The sequence below is a fragment of the Adiantum capillus-veneris genome, chromosome 16 (assembly GCF_014529385.1).
Source record: "Adiantum capillus-veneris isolate H3 chromosome 16, ASM1452938v2, whole genome shotgun sequence".
NCBI classification, from domain to species: Eukaryota; Viridiplantae; Streptophyta; class Polypodiopsida; order Polypodiales; family Pteridaceae; genus Adiantum; species Adiantum capillus-veneris.
Window position 1 is genome coordinate 45,161,309 of NC_140946.1, and position 20,230 is coordinate 45,181,538.

Consider the following 20,230-nt stretch of genomic DNA (forward strand, 5'->3'; position numbering starts at 1 on the left):
TCTTGATTTCATTGAACCTCCTACTAAACCATGTTTTGATCAAATGGACAGCTGGATCTCGGAAGCATTCCATTGTGGAAAAATTTGAAGATATCATCACTTTTGTTTTCAAGGACAAAAACGCTTCTCCAAGGGGGGAGTAATGGTAAGACTGGGCAGTCCATGCAATAAAGAGGGTCCTATAATTAGCATAACCAAGGGCCTATATAAGGCATAGCTGGGTGGTGATTCACATGTGCTAGTCCCCATGTTCTCATAACACATGCTCTCCTTTAATGATTGGGTCAAAATCCTCGCCACTTTAGACAAAGTACCTAACATTAGGAGAATCTTGGACTCACTTTTGGGCTTTTTAGTTTTAGAGAGAGAGTGGCACTCGACCAATGAGGAAACGGATTACGTTACATTGAAAATTGGTATTTTGGAGCCAAACTCGTTTAGAAAAAATGGAGAAAATAATATTTTTGTTCTTAAAATTATACAATGTCACACATTCAAAGCATAAATGCCATGAGTCGTACTAATTCTGTACCGATGAATTTTAGAACTTGCATTGAGGACTCTAGTATCTATGTTCCCACCCAAATATTGCTTTGAGTAGCTCTACTTTCCTCTCAAAATTATCTTCCCTTTTTCATATTTTTTCTAACTCTATTGTGTATTCTAGTGAACACCATGACTACCTCTCGAAGGCCTAGCACTACCATTGACTCTGTTAGCATTTTTAACAGTTATACTACAGATGATCGGGCATGGATACCATCTAGAATAACGATAGAAAGTTGGGTACTATTGTAGACGAGGAGGCGAAAGAGGAGGCAACGCAATGATTTCATGGAGGCTTTCAAGAGACAAGTTAAAGAGTTAAAAGTGTGTGCACAAAGCAAGCGGGTGAAAGAGGTCCTTATACAACATGCTTTCAAACATGCAGATTCTGTTTTCTATATTGGATATATTTATCCATTGAACAGGATGGACTGGCAACCAGTTGAGAGAAAGTTGGGATTTTTTATGCTTTCCATGCATTTATTGGTGAGAAAATGTACCGAGGAAGACAACACAAGGAGCTTGCAGATAATGGAATATTTTTTTATGATATTTCATATTTGGAACTGAGAATATCCTTTGGTTGGGATCGTGTAACTCCTTTGCCACTTCCATCCTTTGATAGCAAGGATTGGTCTTTGCCAGCTTTCCAAACTAGTGAAAGCTTCATGAATAGGTTGTTTCAGGATATACAGAAGTCCCTCAAGTATTCTATTACTACAAAGATTGTTAGGCTCACTCTATTTATTCTTGTTGAAGTGTTTGTAGTTTTCTTAAGAAAATTAGAACTACCAAAACAATGTTCATTTGCAAGTCTGAGAGATGTTTGGACTTTTTAGATTATAATTGGGATAGGAAACATTCACAGTTAAAAATCCAATTTTCAAGTACATTATGAGCTCTCAAAATCTCATAGTGTCATTTTACTATTTTAGATATCATCTTCACGCCGTCTATCGATGCTTTCCTAGATACCTTGTAACAAATTTGAGATATCTTAGGGTCCTCTTTGATTTTGACATTTCCTCCATGCAAACCAAATGTCTGAGAGCACTCCCTCTAATGCTTTGATGACTCTTTTTGACTCACTCTTTGGCTTTAAGGTTCATGCAAAACATATGTACAAATGAGCCACCTTTGACATTGCCTCCATGCAAACCAATGTATGAGAGCACTCCCTCTAATGCTTTGATAACTCTTTTTGACTCACTCTCTGGATTTAAGGTTCATGAAAAACATATGTACAAATGAACCACCTTTTCAATTATTCTGCGGATTGCATAAAGTGTACAAACGTGAACTCTGCTCAAAGGAATATCAAGCATTGGCCTAAAAGATTTATCTTGAAGTTGTTTGTTGGGAGCTCTACTCCATTGCACACTCTCAAAAGATTGTGCATCAGTCATGCAGTATAAGCATGGGTTTTCCATAGTTGCACCATGTGTTATGTTGTACATGCACTTAAGAGTCTTTAAATCACCTGCCATGTGCCATTCGACCGTATAGTCACCAAATCCTTCCACTGAAAGAACACCTCCGTTTATTTGTTCACTGATGATAGAAGGAATTTGGGTTTGACTAAAAACCCAATCAAGGATTTCAAAATCTTCCTTATTAACTTGCAATGAAAAACAAAAACAAAAAATCAAGAACCAAATATGCAATATTTTTGTTATTATACAGTGAACTAAATATATCTGAAATGATCCTAGCGTCAGAATGTTGTTTTTGGATTGCATGCTGAAGTATTGTGGGTCCTCTTTTGGTTATTGATGGATCCAAAGCTCTGTTCATGAGGGTAATGGTGACTCTCTCTAGCTTCTTGTTATTCAGGATCTTGCACTCGTCGAGCTTCAAAGCAAACTTGAGAACTTTATTGCACTCCTCTCAACTCATGTCAAAGAATCGAATTGCATACCTTTGCAATGCTTCAAGATCAACAAAGAGATTGTTATGCTCGCTATATTGTACCTCTCTACCCCCCTTCACTAAGAATGTTGCTCCAATATGGAATGGTGACCCAAGTTTCTCAAACACCTCATCAATTATGTGCCGACGTGCAGCCTTTACATGTGATGGATTTTGACAGCAATGATCCTCTATGTAGTTTATTTTGATACTTTTATTGCTTTGAAGAGTGCCATGTATCCCATCTACGAGATGCCACTCTTATCAAGTATTGCTTGCACTTCCATTGGTTCCAGCTGGCTCTCCTTCATGAAGGAGGTAAGGAGTCTCCCTTTCAATTTATGATTTTTTTTTGAGTTATCATTTCTTCAACCGCTTGTTTTGAAACTAGACAGCTGTAATGTACTCTGACATTGAAACCTACTCTGTTTGAGTTTGGATGTAGCAAATGCCTGCAAAGATAGCACCATGAGTCATGATCAATAGTAAGAACATGTAACGCATATATAGGATACAAAAGCAGGAACAAACTTTGAGCTACCTTAAAGCACGTATTCGTTTTTCATGCCGCCACTACCAATCTTCATATTCTCTATGTTGCATAGATATTGTTTTCTTTTCCAACTCCAAGCATGGTGTCTTTCTCACGCAAACTTGTGGTTTTCTTCTCAAGGCTTTGGATTGTCTCTCGATTTGATAAAATCTTTTGAGCGCAGGTCTCGTTATGTTTCTTCAGTTGCATGTTCTCCATCGCTAGGAAGTCTCTTTGCTTTTTGTATTCAATCCTTGTATTTCCAAATGTTGTGTGTATCCCAATAGCCCATCCATGCCATCGCCTATGAGATATAAAAGTTTAGTGATATTAGCAAAGGGAGGTGGGGAATTTTTTGTAGGGTTCTTTGGGTAGATAAACCCATTATCCACAAATCCAAATGATGTTCCTTGTTTGCCCTTCTAAGTTCTTTCTCCCATTGAGATAAGAAAGACTCCCTCTTACATTTTTGCAATGGTGCGTACTCTTGCAATACATCAACGTGAAGATGATGTGTGAAGTGTTGAAGATGAAGGGGTTGAGGATTGCAAGTTCAAATTGGTGTTTTCATAAAAAAAAGAAGCGTTCTCCATTCCTAGAGTTAATAGAGAGACAGATAGACACTCGAGACTGAAAAAATATTTCAAGTTTTGGGAGGGAAGGCTATAGAGTCTCATGTTTAGAGTTGATAGAGTTTCTGTAGCTTAAGTTTTTGGAGGGAGCGCTTGTAAGTTGTCATTTCAAACCATTAGCCATACGGCTAGTTGGATTTTTTTGACAACAGAACGAAGGATAAGAATGATAAAGATGATAGCTACTTAACAAAGAATGTCATTTTGGCTTTTTGTTGGTGCAAAAAAGTATCACATAAAATGTACTATTTAACATTTTTAATTTCTCTCTCTAAGATGACGTGGAACTTCTTATAGGGCCCAAAAGTGAGTCCAAGTTTCTCATAATAGGAAGGGTATACAATGATTGTTTAATAGTATCCCAACTCCCTATTTTGGCGCACTAATACAATCAAGATTTGGCCCACTTCTTCTTATCTGATGATGATCTCGTAATTTTTTGAAGAAACTTTGTTGCTTGAATCCTGCCTTTGTCATCACTTTAGCCACCCCTATTGTCTCTCAATCTACTGGTCTTTTTTGTTGGGATAAGGCTACCTTGAAACCCACCTCTTGAAGCACCTTCTAAGCATGTTTGTGAAGGTTGTATGTTGGGTAAGATGTTGGGTTCAAAGTTTCCAAAGAATGGTTCAATAAGGGCTACATGTTGGTTACAGCTTGTGCATAGTGATGTTTGTGTATTTTCCTAAAGCTAAGTCTAAAGTGTTCAAGCAATTTTTGGTTATGGCTAAAAATGTCTCTAAATGTACTATGGACACCCTCCGTTCAGATTGAGAGGGGGAGTATATGTCTCATGAATCTAATGCATTTCTAGATAGTAGTGGGATAAAACACCAACATATAGTGGTGCATACACCTCAGCAAAATGGTTTTGCTAAAGGAAAAAGGGGTCACTTACAGAGATGGCACGGTGTATGGTCAAGAGTCAAGCTTTACTAGATTTGTTATGGCTTGAGACTGTTATGTGTGCTACTTATGTACTTAACATGTATCCTACCAAATCCTTGCAATCTATGACTCCTTATGAAGTATGGCATGATAAGAAGTCATCAATTGATCATAGATGCATTTTTGGTTGTCTAGCTTACTCTTTGGTTTCAGAAACACAATGCAAAATATTGGATGACAAGGCTGTCAAATGAATTTTTGTTGGTTACAGACTTGCAAGCAAAGGTTATTGGTTATGCCATTCACAAACAAAACATATCTTGGTTTTGCGAGACATTGTATTTGTGGATGATTTGTGCAACCTTTTTTATCATGTACCAAAGACAATAATGTAAGCTCACACAACATTTATGACACTTTGTTGCCTCTTTTTGGGGGATATTTTTTGGCGAGCATTTTCTGGCGAGCGCTTTTTTGGAACCGGAGATCAGATTCCAAAAAGATTCTTTCTCCCTTCTCAACTTTGCTCTCTCTCTCTTTCTCTCTCTCTCTCTCTCTCTCTCTCTCTCTCTCTCTCTCTCTCATTCTCTTAGATTTTTTTCCTTGGCAACACACCTCGATCCCACATCATTGTCACCATCACTTTTGCTCCTTTTTTCTCCCCCTTGACCCTCTCTCTCTCTCTCTCTCTCTCTCTCTCTCTCTCTAGAATAAGTATACACCTAAATCAATTTATATCAATATTATTGCTAACAAAAAGAGAGATTAAAAGTTGTATAAGCCAAGATAAGCCAAAACATATTTGCCAAAGGTCCAACTGCTACCCAATCTATATCAACTTTGCCAACTACAATACACGGCAGAAAATGTGTCACAAAATTTTACAATGGGCTTCACTCTAAGTTTGGAAGTGTGCGTTCACGGCTAAGAGCATTGTAGACATGTACTTTGCTTAGCACGGGTTGATGTATGAACATTGTTTAATTTTGGCTCAATCCAGGAACTCTCAAGAAAATGAAGTACAAGTGCTTGCAAGCCAAATAGGATTTTTTCTTTGCCTCCCTATCGGTGAAATCAGGGCATGTGCAATAGGGTTCATCCTTGATGTGCACCTCATACACCCCCACATGTCCATCTACTGTGTGATGCTCAACCTTGAAGACTTCATGTGATTTGTCTACTATGCATTTCTCTTCAATCACCTTAGCCTTTAAACAAAGAGCGAGCCCAATTTTCTTAGCTACCTCCTCTAAAATGAAAGTCCAAAATTTGACTCTAATGTCGTTTCTTAGTATTGAACCACTGCTACTTTCTTTTGTTGAAGCGGAAGAGGAATCACCTCCACCCCTAGGAGGAGTTCGCATGGTTGTTGCACTCTCTCGATCTCTTCCAACTGTCTCCACTTGAAATCCTTCTTCAAGTAGTACCTCAACTTCTTCATCTATGAGATTTTTTCCTAGATCAACCCGCCAAGTTGTTGTTGGAGGAGCTGGCCTTGGTTCTATATTATGATCCACCACATAGCAATGAATAACATGTCTGGGACAAAACTAGAACTATTGTCTGAGTAGCTCATTTAGATGTTTTTTATACCCCTTAAAGGATGGTGTAGGAGTCCCTTTACTACATGCCACAATGTTTTGTCCACATCTTTTTCCACCACTAGTTGGGGTGCCACTGCATGTCACACGACTACCGATTGAGGTTCTTCTGATTGCCCACATAGCTTCATTTACCTTTCGTTCCAAAACACAAAACTTCGTCTTCTCTTTGGAATTCTCACTCCCATCTACTACCCCTGAATCTTTCGTGAAAATGATCTTTCTTGGCCTTCCATGTGTTGTGCGGTCTCGTGTTTTTGCATTGTACTCTAGCTTATGTGTCAATTCATCCTCAACATCAATCACAATCGATGGCCCTCGCTTTTGCCGAATGTTTTCTTTGTCTCCTTCAAGCGGGGTACGAGCCTTATACATGGGTGTTCCAGATGTAGCCTCATTTACTACTCTTATCACTTGTGCTGGACTAGAGGAAATTGTCTCCTTGAGCCTCTCTAGTGAAGGACCCTTTCCAATATGCTTACCTTGAGAGTAAGAAACTACCTTCGTGCTTTGTAGTATTGCATTTTCCATATCTGAAGTACATGCATCATACGATGAGATTTTTCTTTCGAACCCTTTGCTTGCAAGCTAGCTACCATGCTTGCTCTTAGCCAAGTTGGTTCTTGGAGTGTTTGCCCCATCATCACTTCTCTCTATTGTTGACATGATGCTCCCCCAATGTGCAATACGCACCTCCCACCAACTCAACCAAGAGTCCATTGCAAGGATGTTTTTATCCATGCAATTTCCATTTTGCCACCATTGTCAAAGTAGACAAGACTCCGCTGCAAGTGCCTCTTTAGAGGGGGCTAGACGCCACTTTTTTCATGTCTTTGTGGGTTTGTTGAGATGAAGAGACAATGTACTTTGTGGTGTGTGCTACCATGCTTTATTTCCAATGAAAAAGGCAAGATTGCTCTCGATGTTGTAGAACATTGTTTTTGCCACCATTGAACACTGTGCGAACTGCATTCCAGTTGGCTTGAGCTTCATTCGCCATGAATCCATGGAAATCCGCTCTCTTACATCCATGACCCTCCATAACTTCATTTATGCACTACCAAAAAACATTTTGTGCTTTGTCGTCCTCTTTCACTTCACATGTTGTAATCGTGCGGAGATCTTGCATGCTGCAACAGAAGACAAAGCACATTAGTAAACACGTTGCTGGTTGTTTCTTAAGATATGCCAAACTTTTGAAATATGTTCTTAAGACAACAAACCCTGGATCGTAAACATGGCATGCCTTGGCCACCCAATCCGCCACTCGGTGAGTGTGATCAAATTGCACCCAAGCGTGCCGAAGATCTCAAGGTCCACTTTGTTGCATTCAATTAACCAAATCCAATCCAGATGCAAGACCTACTGTAGACATCTTGAACACAAAACAACGCTCCCCTTCCGCTCCTTGCCCAAGAAACTTGTTTTTGTGAAAAAAATCATATGTGAAATCTCTTTTTTGCAGCAGCAAGGAGTCCACACCAAAGCTCTCCTTTGTTGGCCCATTCCTAGTTGCAGTCATGGACCTTTGAAACCTGTACTTTAAAGTTAAATTACTTTGAAATTTCATGTCCAAACAAGAGAAATAGGAAAGCATCCTCACCAATTGTCCTCCGCCAAAGGGCCCATTGCCTCAACAACACTTAGAAATTCTTGCTCACCAAGTACATGGCTAGAGTCCCCTCTTGCATCAAAGTTGTCGTCACAATTTCCTTTGCCACACACATTTGCACCTTTCTTGCGTTTGCATGTCTATCCACACCGAGAACTTGGGCAACCATTTCTTTGGTTTTATCGGTGAGACCATTTGATGACCCATCCTGCATGTCATGTTGGTGAATTCCTTGACGTACCATTAGTCTGCTCATGCTCTCATCCCTTGGCATGACATAATATACGAAGCAATCACATGTACGCAAACAAATGGGTGCTTGACTGCAATAGTGGCAAGTAATCTTTCCACCAAGTCCATTGCAAAACTGACCCACACAAGGTAATTTTAGCATGATGCCATTGAAATGTGTTGTGTTTGCCAAAATTAACCAATTTGGGACAACTTTCATTAAGACATTTTAGAGCACCTGCACTTTGACTTTTGTGACACACTCCAAGAAATGCAATATTTGAGGTTTGCTTTGGTCCAATGGTGTGGATCATACTTATGTTCCATAGCACCCATTGGATGAACCTTTCCTAAGGTTGGTGGAAACACAAACACCATGTTACCACTGTACACATTTGGTATTTCTGACCCTTGTTTGATTTCCACTATCTTTGAAAGAAGCTTTGTCAAAGTGTTGGGTTTCATCATTGCATTAAAAAATGACAAAATACTATTTGTACTCCTTACCTCGATAGAGTTTTGCAATGCTTGCTCTCCAAAGAGTTGTTACTTTCTTGGCTAGTAAGGTCTATGGGGAACATCCACCAATGGAGCAGCCATGCCAATAGAATTTGAGACCGCGTCATCCTCGACTAGCATCACAAACTATGTAGAAAGAGATTTATCCACAACATAAAACTCCTCTCCCAAGTGATTGCTTGTTCTCTCCATTGGCACTGTCAAGTCTTCACTCCCAACCATGACAATTGCATGCAAAGCAGAAAAAGTTTGTCGCGAAACATGCTCTTGTAGATATTTATACCCAAAGATAATCTTCCCATTGGTAAAGGGAAAACCCCTTTTGAAAGAAGGGAAGACTATAGTGCATGACATGATAGCTGCATAGAAATCTCTTGCAGGAGATTGAAAAGATGAGAGTGAAAGTGTTTAATTGTATTTATAGGATTTAAGAGCATTTTATATTGATCTTAGTAGTTATTAATAATATTTAATAGTTTTTAGAATCCATATTAAAATTATTTTTGTTAAAATTGCATTGGCCTCCCTGTTCGCTCTATGTTTCTCTCTCTCTCTCTCTCTCTCTCTCTCTCTCTCTCTCTCTCTCTCTCTCTCTCTCTCTCTCTCTCTCTGTGTGTGGACTGCCCACATCCCCATCTCTCTCTCTTTGAATCTCTTTCTCTCTCCCTCTCTCTTTCCCCGTGTGAACTGCCCTCACCCCCCTTCTCTCTCTCTCTCTCTCTCTCTCTCTCTCTCTCTCTCTCTCTCTCTCTCTCTCTCTCTCTCTCTCTCTCTCTCTCTCTCTCTCTCTCTCTCTCTCTGTGGGCGGCCGGGTGATGTAGGGCGGTAGGGGAAAAATGCAGGGGAAACGGAACGGGGGGGGGAAAAGGTAGGGGGAGTAACGTAGGGCGGCAAGGGGGTGGGGCAGCATAGGGAACTGGGCGGTACAGCGACAGGGGGTGGGAAAACATAAGAGGGTTTCTGTTGTCCACGTCGACTGTGGGTGGCCCACAATCCACATGGACTACCACGTGGTGCTCTGCTGTCTGTGTGGCATGCCACGCAGGCACCACATTGACATGACACCTACGTGGTACTCCATGCAAACAATAGAGCGCGGGATGGCTATCCACGTGGCATCCCACGTGGAATGCGGGTCGCCTGCAGTCCACGCGGATAGCAGTGGTGCTTCCTCCCCCCTCGCACTCCCCTCGCACCTCCGCTGCCTCCGTGCCCAGCTGTCCTCGTGGCCCTGTCCCCCTTGTCCCCCCTCCCCCCTTTCCAAATGCCTATAAAAGCTCACATTTGGATTCTTTATTTCTTCTCATAGTTCTATTCTTCCTTAAGCATTAGTGATCTCTCTATATTTAAGAAAATCAATCTTTTTTTCATTCCTTTATACCTTTCCAAACCTTCTACTCCTACTCCGATTCTCTTCTATTTCATTTCTCTTAAACCTTATTACCACCTTCTACACCTTCAACCCTCTTATATTACTTTCATTGTTCATCTTTCATAATTTCTCTTCGACCTTGGTTCCACACCTTCAAACCTTTCATATTACTTTCACCTTCCATTAGTTCTTCGAAAACCATAATCACCCTAATTAACAAACAAGATGCCAATTTTAACAAGAAAATAGTCCAAGGATGTGGACCATCAAGAAGAGATGACGATTCAAATCACCCAAGAAGAAAATCCTCTGTATACCACTCAACAGAGTGGTTCTCTAGTTGGAGCGTCCATTTTGACAATGATGCAAGTGCCTGCTTTGATGAGTGCAATTACGTTGATGACCATCCTTGCGGAAAACATGAGTAATGATCCTCTTACCAATTTCTTTGGTTCCGTAGTTGATACCCACATCTCATCGGGTTGGATTGATGCACATGTTGTGCCATACAATCACTTGTTGCCTTGCATCCCCCTTTGCCGTCTTTTGTCCAACCCGGCCCTTAGAACAATTGATGATTGTGTGGCTAAACTAACAACCTCTATAGCCAAAAGAGGTTGCCATTCCATGATGGCTCGCTTCATCCAAAGCTTTTCCTGGACAAGATCCTATACCATTTGATAGGCGTGGCACTTACGGGAGAGAGTTAGTGATGTGGGCCACATTTGATGACCAAATTAGAGACATCCCTGAGCTCTCTCACATGGAGGAGAAAATGTTCATTGTTTAGGACAACAACCACCAAGTCCATGCATGGAAATATTGGGCATTGTGGGAGCGGTTGGATGAATTCTCTACACCAAAGGTTGAGTGCTTGATTGTGAAGTGCAACCTTGCGAAGATGGCGAAATTTCTTTTGGTGCTCGGCATGATCAACAAGTAATTTTCTTCACACTTCTATTGGTGCACTTGATATTATCAATTGTTCATATAATGTTTCATTTAAAATTAGGGTGACGTGAGTCCATGTGCCTTACACCACTACGCACGACATATTCATGATGTAAAAAGTAGCACTTGCGGACCCACATTCCTTATTGGACAAATTCAATGAAGAAGATAGGACAAAAGGTTATAGGGCACTTCGTGGGATGGCAATGAACTGTTCAAAATGGCTTAGACTACCTATGTCTTTGCTAGCGCAACTACTGTGGAAGGTATTTGTAAATTTACAATACACATGAATTAGATAAGCACATAGGGTTTTTATTTGGAAATGAGTTTGATTTGTTGATTTGTATTGCAGGAAGAGTTCGATGCAATGTATCGGCTGAAAACGCAAAATTTACCAGTGAAGGGGAGTAGAGAATACCACATGCACGAAGATAACTACAAGGCAAGCTATGATTTGGCAGTGAAAGAGAATGAGAATTTTTTTTACCAATAGAGACTAGAGATAGCAATCATAGCAATCCCAAAAATGGAACATATTTTTATTGAAAATGTATCTCTTTTTTGGGTTGGGGAGAGAAGGGTTGCAAGATGACACCCTTTAAAGTCTCCGAGGTTGCACGGGCGCGGATTAGTCCTTTGGAGTAAGTACTATTTGCTTTTGAAAGAACTATTTGTTCTTTTTAATTTATCAAGAATGTTATCCAATGATACATTGCAAAAAATATTGCCTGATTGATATATTGGCGAAGGGCGTTGTGTCATTAGTGGAAGCATCTATTCCGACGTAGGAGAAGCCCTTCTCACAATGGTTGAGAATGCATGTATATTGGTGGCGGTTTGAAAGGTGAGCATACTAACACTAAAGTTTGGGGTCTTATCTAGTATTGCCACATTACTAATACTTAATGTGCAGGGGTGTATTGAGTGTGGCAAAAAATATGGAGGCCGAAAACTCCACATTAAAGAAGCTACATGCACGCGCTGCGCGTGATTGTGGCATGTTCCTTAGCGATGCACTGCATGCTTTTTGACAAAAGCATTTTGGGAAGGCTTTTGTACGATGGAAGCAAAACATACGAGCTACCCGGACGCAGAGGAGTAGCTACATTTTGCTTATACTATCTGACAAATGCTATATAGCTATTGAACTATACAATATTAATTTTGTGTGTTATGTTTCCTCTTGTTTTTTGTAGATGGTGGTTGGGCGTCCTTAAAATAGGCCTTCACAGTCCATACCCCGAGCATCCCAGTGATGCATGGGTGGAGTATGAGAGAGAGGAGAGGGGTCTCTATCCTGACGATTGGATGGGGAATCTCCATGGTAAGGAAACGTGGAGAGATTGTCCATGGTTTTTGGACTATGCGGATGGCCGGTTTAGGGTAAGTAATGTTTTACTTGTTCAAGTAATGTGTTTAATTTGCTATAGCGTCCTCACTTTTTTGTGGACTTGCAACATTGCACAAGAAGGTTAAGGGTAAGGAAAAAAGAGAAAGTGTCACCAACAATCAGCCTCCCATTGATGCCATTTCTCCTGGCAAGACCAAGGGACGTTGAAGCCCAAAAACTGCTTAGGACAGACCTAAAAAATGAAATAAGAGAGGACAACCAGTCGTCAATGATTTTTTAGAGTTTTTAGAGTTTCAGAGCGAAAGGAGAGAGCACGAAGGTGGTGGGTTAAATTATGAGCAAGGTGATTCTAAACGTCACTTGGAGTCACGGAGATCCAGTCCTTCCCAAGCCTCGAGATCCCGAGGTCCCGAGCGAACCGTATCCATTGGTACTGTTCAAAGCGACTACAGCCACCGGATTTTTATTCGGCCATCCGAACCACTTGACTCCTTTCCACTAGGTAAGAAATGACACCAGAAAGAAATGTCTTTTTTAACAACAACAAAATTATGATACCTAACATTTCATTAAATTTTGTGTTTGACACAATTTTGGCTCACTCTAATGCACAATGGCATATATCTTAAGTGTTGGGATGCACATCTCGCAGTACTTGCTGATATATGCCATCTTCGGAAGGCTGTCATGGATCCAACATTTCTTCTGAGTGAGTTTATGACACTTTGGCTCCCACTTTGAATTTGACAAGCACTCTCTCAATCTTCTTTTGCATGGTATTTATGTATTGCAGGAGCCTTCGAGTGATCCAATGTTTGATTGAATCTCTCTCACACTCTGGCAAAATGGAGCCTGTTCAGCGGCTTGGAGGGGTGTGACTTGTGTGGATAGACCTTCCCACACATTGCAAACTTGATTCTGGCATTGGTGGCGTACCCCGATGGAATGCATTCTTTGTCGAGCTTGTTTCCAGTGTGTTCACCTTGGATGTAGAGTTTTTACTATCAGATGACGCAGTAGTCATGGCATGTCACACAGATCACTTGGTACTCATCATCGAGGAGGCCTGCTTGCATGATTTTTGTCATCTTTGCACTATCTTTCTTTGTATGGTGTCACACACATACGCTGTGATAGATGATTTTACGGATCCAGTAAGTTCTCAACCATTTCTCCACGAATTTCATGGTTGGTAGATATTGATGTGTTTTTTGTTTGAAACAATACTCATTTTGCAGGTTGCGACCTTATTGCTAGTCATGTTCACACGTAAAATTGAAGGCCTTCCAATGATTCCATTGTATAATCATGAGCAGGAGATGTGGCAGCTGACAACGATGGGTTCGAGTTTGATTGTGACATGATCCAAGAGCCACTATGAGATGAGCCATGGACGCTAGATGCCCTTGGAGCACCATTTTTGCATGGAGTGGAGAAGAGCGAGTTCTTTGATTGGTAAGTCGAGGAGGGCACCTTTATGCTTGGTTCTTGCTATTGAACTACTCCGCTAATGTGCCATTGAAATGTCTTCTAATATTTACGCTTTCATAGACAAGTGGTTGTTGGGTACCTTCACAAAGGTTGGGGATGCATTTTTAGATAGTCTAGCAAGTTGTGGTGGCTTCGCAATGGAGTGCGAGCGTCTACAACAACATTGTATCAGCATTGATCGAGACAATAAATTATTATTGGCACGTATTCAACCGCAATAATGGCTTCCCACTGGTCTAGGATCGACTCTTCATGTGGGTGAGGTATCTCGTAGAGCACAGCCACATCCACCCCCGTCTCCTTTACGACTTTGCTATGAGTCGGTTGGGGCCATCTGCTCCTCCTCCTTGTAGACCTTCAGCCATAGTTCATGGTTGACCAAGCTATGGTCAACCGCTCTATGGGTCTCTATTTCCCACACTACCCATGGGGCCCCCACCTACACACGCTCCGATAGCGCAACCCCCACAGGATTGGCGGCCATCGGGAACCTACTTCCTTACTTGTATTGATTACTCCATATTAACTTATTTCTATGTAATGGCACACCTAAACTTACTGGTTGGTCATACTATGTTTTAATTTTTGCTCAATCTGATATGTGTTTGCTCTATGTTGATCTTTATTTCTGTAACTAAGTTTAATTTTTGAAGGCAAGTCAATCGATGGTGGTTAATCTTTCAGTGTTTTTTTTGTATTCGTAATATTTTAAGTGAAAATATTGTGAAGAACATGGTGTGAATGATCCTCGAAGTAAAGACGCTTGGGATTTTTTTATAAATAGCCGGAAGAACACAATGTTTCATTCATTCATTCATGCACAAGTCTCTCCACTAAGTATCTATTTTCTAAAGTTATTCCTTGAGTTTTCTCTCACTCACATATTTACCATGCTTAGGGGAAATCGAGGACAATGTGATCAATGTGGTCAACCCCCTCCTCGTGTTGACCCCATCAACAATGTGCATGCCACTTATATTCTCAATAGTGTATATACTATGAAGGCAATATGCACAACACAGAGTGCACACAACTACATGGACTCTCTTCGTGCAGTTGATGAGGCCACGAGCTCTTTATTCAATGCCATGCACAACCTTGACTTCAATGCACATCCAACCAAAGGGGATATCAATCAAGTTGAGGCACTAGCCAACAATGCAAGTATGGTTTGGGGGGAACATGGTTTTTGCACCCCACAGGAGTGTACATCCTTTGAACGACACGTGGAGGCTTGGGTAGAAGTGTGGATGTCATACATTGTTGGGCATGGAATAGCCAATGGAGCCAAAAATAACAAAAACAACAGTAGCTAGATCTCACCTTTCCTTGCTAATATTGGAGAAACAAGGCCTTGACGCCATTTTAGCGTATTGTACTGTTTTTTTCTCCGTATCTATCATATTATAGTTGTTGTTTTAAGTTTTGTACTCTAAACCCTTTTAATAACAGTCTGCGGTGTTTTTATTGCAATCTTTAAATGTTGTTTAAAATCAATTTCCATTATTATGGAGTGTAAACCGCTGAATTAATTTGTTGCATGTGTACGAGTGCTCACAAGTGTGACAAAATCGAAGGACACTTGTCACGTTGGTGGTTTATCTTGTTGCCCAACATATGTCACAACATTTGAGAAGACAAGTTGCATGTTTGAGTGAGAGAAAATTGACAGAGAGAGAACTATAAATTATGAATGTTTGATCGAATGTGTGTGTGTGTGTGTGTGTGTGTGTGTGTGTGTGAGAGAGAGAGAGAGAGAGAGAGAGAGAGAGAGAGGAAGATGACGATGGAGAAGAAGAAGCTTGGATGGTATAGTGATAGAACCATTTACCACTTTTCTTTTTACACACATACAACCATCGTCAAAGCACACACATATCTGAGTGAGTGAGACACACACACACACACACACACAGAGCATTAGGAGAAATATGGACTTTGCATGGGCTTTGTAAGGAATCCTAATTTTTAAAGATTAATGCTAATGTTGTGTAGGGTTAAGGGGACAAGGGTATTCAAAAAGTTAGTTTTGAGTAGGCTTTTCTATCCTTTTTTTTAGACACATGTAAGATGTGGACCTAAGAGGTCACTTTCTCTCTCTAGGTTTTTGAAAGTGAAGGGAGTAAAGGGGTGTGGCCACATTAACAAAAACGTGGATCACTAAGAGTCAAAATTTTACTTTTTTTCAAAAATATTATTTTTACTTATTTTTTACTTAAAACTCCCCCCAACATAATATACATATCAAAAAATCATTTTTTGACCTTTTTTTTTAACCTACAAGCACTAAAAGTTCATTTTTTCAAGAAACAAAATCCAACAAAAAAACCTTTGTTCTCTTCTCCTCCTCCCTTCCTCTCCCCTTCTCTCCTCCTCCTCCTCTCTCTCTCCCTTCCCTCTCCCCCCCTACCCCCTTATCTCCTCCTCCTCCTCTCTCTCTCCCTTCCCTCTCCCCCCCTACCCCCTTATCTCCTCCCATGTTCCTCCCTCTCCCTCCCCCCTCTCTCTTTTCATCCTTTGCTTTCTCACGCGTGCAACAACTGCCACGGTGCTCACAGACATCACAAAATGTATGCCTCCACCACCATGTACTCCGCACAATAGAAAAGTACATATTTGCTTGTCCGCGACGTTTGCATCGAAGGCCGCACGTGAGGATGAGCAGAGGTCATCTCAAGAACGTCGTACCGTCGGTGAGACAAATGTTGATGTCTCTTCAATATCTTGGGGGGGGAGAAGTAGGCTTGTTATGCTATTGCAACTGGTTGCATATGGGTGTAGGTGCTTGTTTGCATTCGTGGATGCACGAATGTCAAGCTCTTCAGCTCAAAACAGTGGCATTACAAGAAAGTATTGCCTCTTTGAAGAGGGAGGTTGAAACTCTCTATCAACAATTGCAGGTGTTCTTTTTATCATAGACTTTGAAGTCTAAGGTGTTGCCTCTACTTGTTTTGTAGTGCTTCGCACAAAGGTTTCTTTTGTGCATAAATAATAAAAGGCTACAGGTTAGAGAGGTCAAGTGTCACCACTTTTCCTCTAAAACAACCTTCTTTGTTACATCTTGCAGGTAGATGCTTCAAATCCATACGTAATAAAGGTGGGTAATCTCATCCTAATGTATATTTTAGGATTGTTTATTCCCAATTGAATGGAAATACTTGCAAATTTATACAGCATATACTTAACTAGTGTCTTTATTATACAGCTTGCAAATGTTGAATTCATACATGTTTTTGTTTTAAGAACATGTCTCTAACACGTCATGATACAAGGTGACCTCTTACTATGCTAGTTGAGTGGTGTTGTTTGCAAGAATGGCTCAAAGAATTGGCATAACATGAAGCTTTTACGGTGGCACAAAGCTCTCATCAATCAATGTGGCTCCCACTACACCAAAAATCATTATGCTAACATGGAGAGATCCCTAGTAGGACAATACAACAGCTTTTCATCAGCAACACACCCTTTCCTAACATGAGGACACCCCCACCAAAGATATTTTTATGTGATAGGTCACCCCATGAGCATACCATGTCATGGAATGGATGTAAAAACTATGACCGCACTACCCCTTTCCTAACATGAGGACACCCCCACCAAAGATATTTTTATGTGATAGGTCATCCCATGAGCATACCATGTCATGGAATGGATGTAAAAACTATGACCGCACTAACCCTTGGAAGTTGTTCATGAATGTATGTTTATCAAAGTTAATGAGAAGAAATTTGGACTTTTTTGTTTGTTGATGTCTAAGAGCACTCTATGTCTACCATATTTTAGATTGTTTGATAAATTAAATAAGATTTGTAGTCATTTAAAGTGTAAATTTGTTTTTGTTTGGTAAGATTGTACATGTGAAGACATGATAAAGTACAAGAGATCTTGACAGAAAAAACCTCGATGAGATTCCTACCATGCACTTGTGACACCATACCTCTCCTTGAACCCTTTGATTTCTATCATTGTGGAAAATCCACGGAGGGCCTATTTTCAAAATTTTAGCAATAAAATTTTTTGAAGAAAATTTCTGTCATTTTAAATTTTGTACACAGTCTAGGAGTTCATTCTGATTGTTTTCCTTTAGTTTCAAATTTTGATTGAGGACACTCCTTGGAAGCCACTTTTGAAGGTGTTAGGGCGAGATTTTGGGAAAGTTTTGTATGTAGGAAATACAATCCTTAATACAATGAAAAACATTGGTTCTTTGAGTATTTTCATATTTCATGGTTTTAATGCTCGTTGGAGCCCGTAGATTAAGGAAAAAGTAAGAAGTGTCTGTTTTAAATTAATTTTTTTGAAATTGCCAACTTACACGTTGATTTTTGGAGAATTTGAGTAAGATATGATTTTTTTGCATCACATGATGGTTGAAGAGCGTGACGAGATAAACAAATTCATGTGATACAAGCCTGGATAGATTTGGAGCCGATTGGAAGCTAGAAGTTGTTGAAAACAACCTAAAAGTTCAACACTTCAAAAAAAAGTTTTAAAAAAATCTAAACCTTGTATCATGCTCATACACAATAATTTTGCAAATTTTTTCCATGTAAAGGCCCTCGGGGCCCTCAGCAAGAGTGGCCACAAGGGCACGCGAAATGCCCATCCAAAAGTCCTGGATGGGCCTTTCGTGCGTCCTTGTGGCCACTCTTGCTAAGGGCCCTAGGGGCCTTTACATGGCAAAAATTTGCAAAATTATTGTATATGAGCATGAGAGAAAGATGTAATTAGATGTACAGAGAGCAAGAGCTCCCCCCCCCCCATTTTGTTATGTGCTCAAAGGCCTCACAAATCCCCCTAGAAATCAACCAAATAAGGAGCCATTTTTTACTTCCTTGTGTCCACCCCTCTGTTCTTGGGAATGTCTTGGTAAAGGAATGTGCAAAAAACTAAAATATTCCCCTATTTGTGATTTGAAAGCCCTAGGGACCCTCAACAAGAGGGGCCGCAAGGCGCGCAAATTGGCCAAAGAGGGTCCTTGTTTGGCCATTTTGCGTGCTCCTACTAGTCCTCTATCTCCATCCCTGTCGTCTCTGTTGGCCATCCTCCCTCTCCCTCTCCCTCTCCTTTTCTCTCTACCTCTCTCCATCCCCGTCCTCTCCGTCTGCCATACTCTCTCTCTCTCTCTCTCTCTCTCTCTCTCTCTCTCTCTCTCTCTCTCTATGTTGATGTAAGACTAAACAAAACCCACGTTACTTTGTTGAAGGTGTTGCAGTATTGGAGAAAACAAAATCTAGAGGACATTCAACCACATTCAGCTGTACAGGTCAGTCCTTTGAACAAATGCCGAAGCATTTTTTTTTTTTTTTAGATTCATTATTCACATGCAATCTAGTATAGTTAATATACAGCTTACCATCTTCATAGCATTTGTGCATTGATGACAATTGATGTTTAGAATGTAGCTATCCATGATCTCTCTCTCTCTCTCTCTCTCTCTCTCTCTCTCTCTCTCTCTCTCTCTCTCTCTCTCTCTCTCTCTCTCTCTCTCTCCTCGCAAGGATTTCATCTGTGAAAAATGAAACTTATGTGAATATCAAGAAGAACATCACAACCTGAGGGATGTACTGTGTAATAGTATTGATATTTATAGATTTCATTTCAATTTCTTGCGGAAACCACATGGCCACGAAAAATTTGTCTTTTAGCAAGAATGAGCACGTGGTGCTCTTAAGCAAGGGCAAGGAAGTTGGGAAAGGAATTATGATACAGTCTCTACCCCACAAAAAGCTACATGGAAGAGAGTTGCCTAGAGGCACGTTGGGAGTAGCCGTCCAATCGGCATCAGCTCCCGGTCTCATGTTGCCACATGTTCCACCCATTGACGATGATGTGTGCAGCTTAGGTGCAGCAGTGGGTACAATTGTGGCGTGGCCGATAAGAGAATTGGTAATGAGACCTCTTATTTTTATTCAGTCTTACATGCTGTCTTTTGCAAGCAACATCGAACATTTTGTGTCCAAGCAAAAGGACAACGAACTGTATCCTCTGGAAGCAAAGGTTTAGTACCTGTCGCACCAAGAGCCACTAGCATAGCATCGCGTGCTATGCCCAAACCAAGCGTTTCAAAGCCTCCTCCAAAGACTCTTGCTACAGAGGTAAGCCACTGGAGTTTATTGCACTATTTACTCATGAAATTAATTGTTGTTTGCCAGTAACCTAAGCTAATAATTATTTGCCTATGGCCAAGTAGTCGACGGGTGTCAAGAAAAGAAGTGCAGATCAAGCAAGTGAAGTCGTTGAAAGCAAGCGGGTCACACAAGCACAGAAAGAAGAGGACCCTAGCTGGGAGCCCCCAAAGAAAAAGGGTAGAATTCCTTTGAAAAAGGAAGGTGCTAGCACAAAGAAAGAAGTCACCAAAGCAAAGTAGTACAGAAGCCAGTGAAAGCCAATGCAAAGGGCACTACACAATCCGAGGTACCAGCACATCAAAGGACCAGGTCCCTATTGCGAACTACTCAAGTGAAGAAGATGACGAAAGAGAGGATGCGGGGGATGAAGATCGCGGTCTTTTTACTATTACCGAGAAATCCACGCTGAAATGGGATTTTCTCGACGACACTTTGCACCGCCTTTAGGTTGGTAATTTCTAA

The 20,230-nt window shown here is 40.7% G+C and overlaps 1 pseudogene; it reads left to right on the top strand.

Annotated features, from left to right (window-relative positions):
• Positions 1–19,259: 19,259 nt before the first annotated feature.
• Positions 19,260–20,230, top strand: LOC147438951 (uncharacterized; annotated as a pseudogene).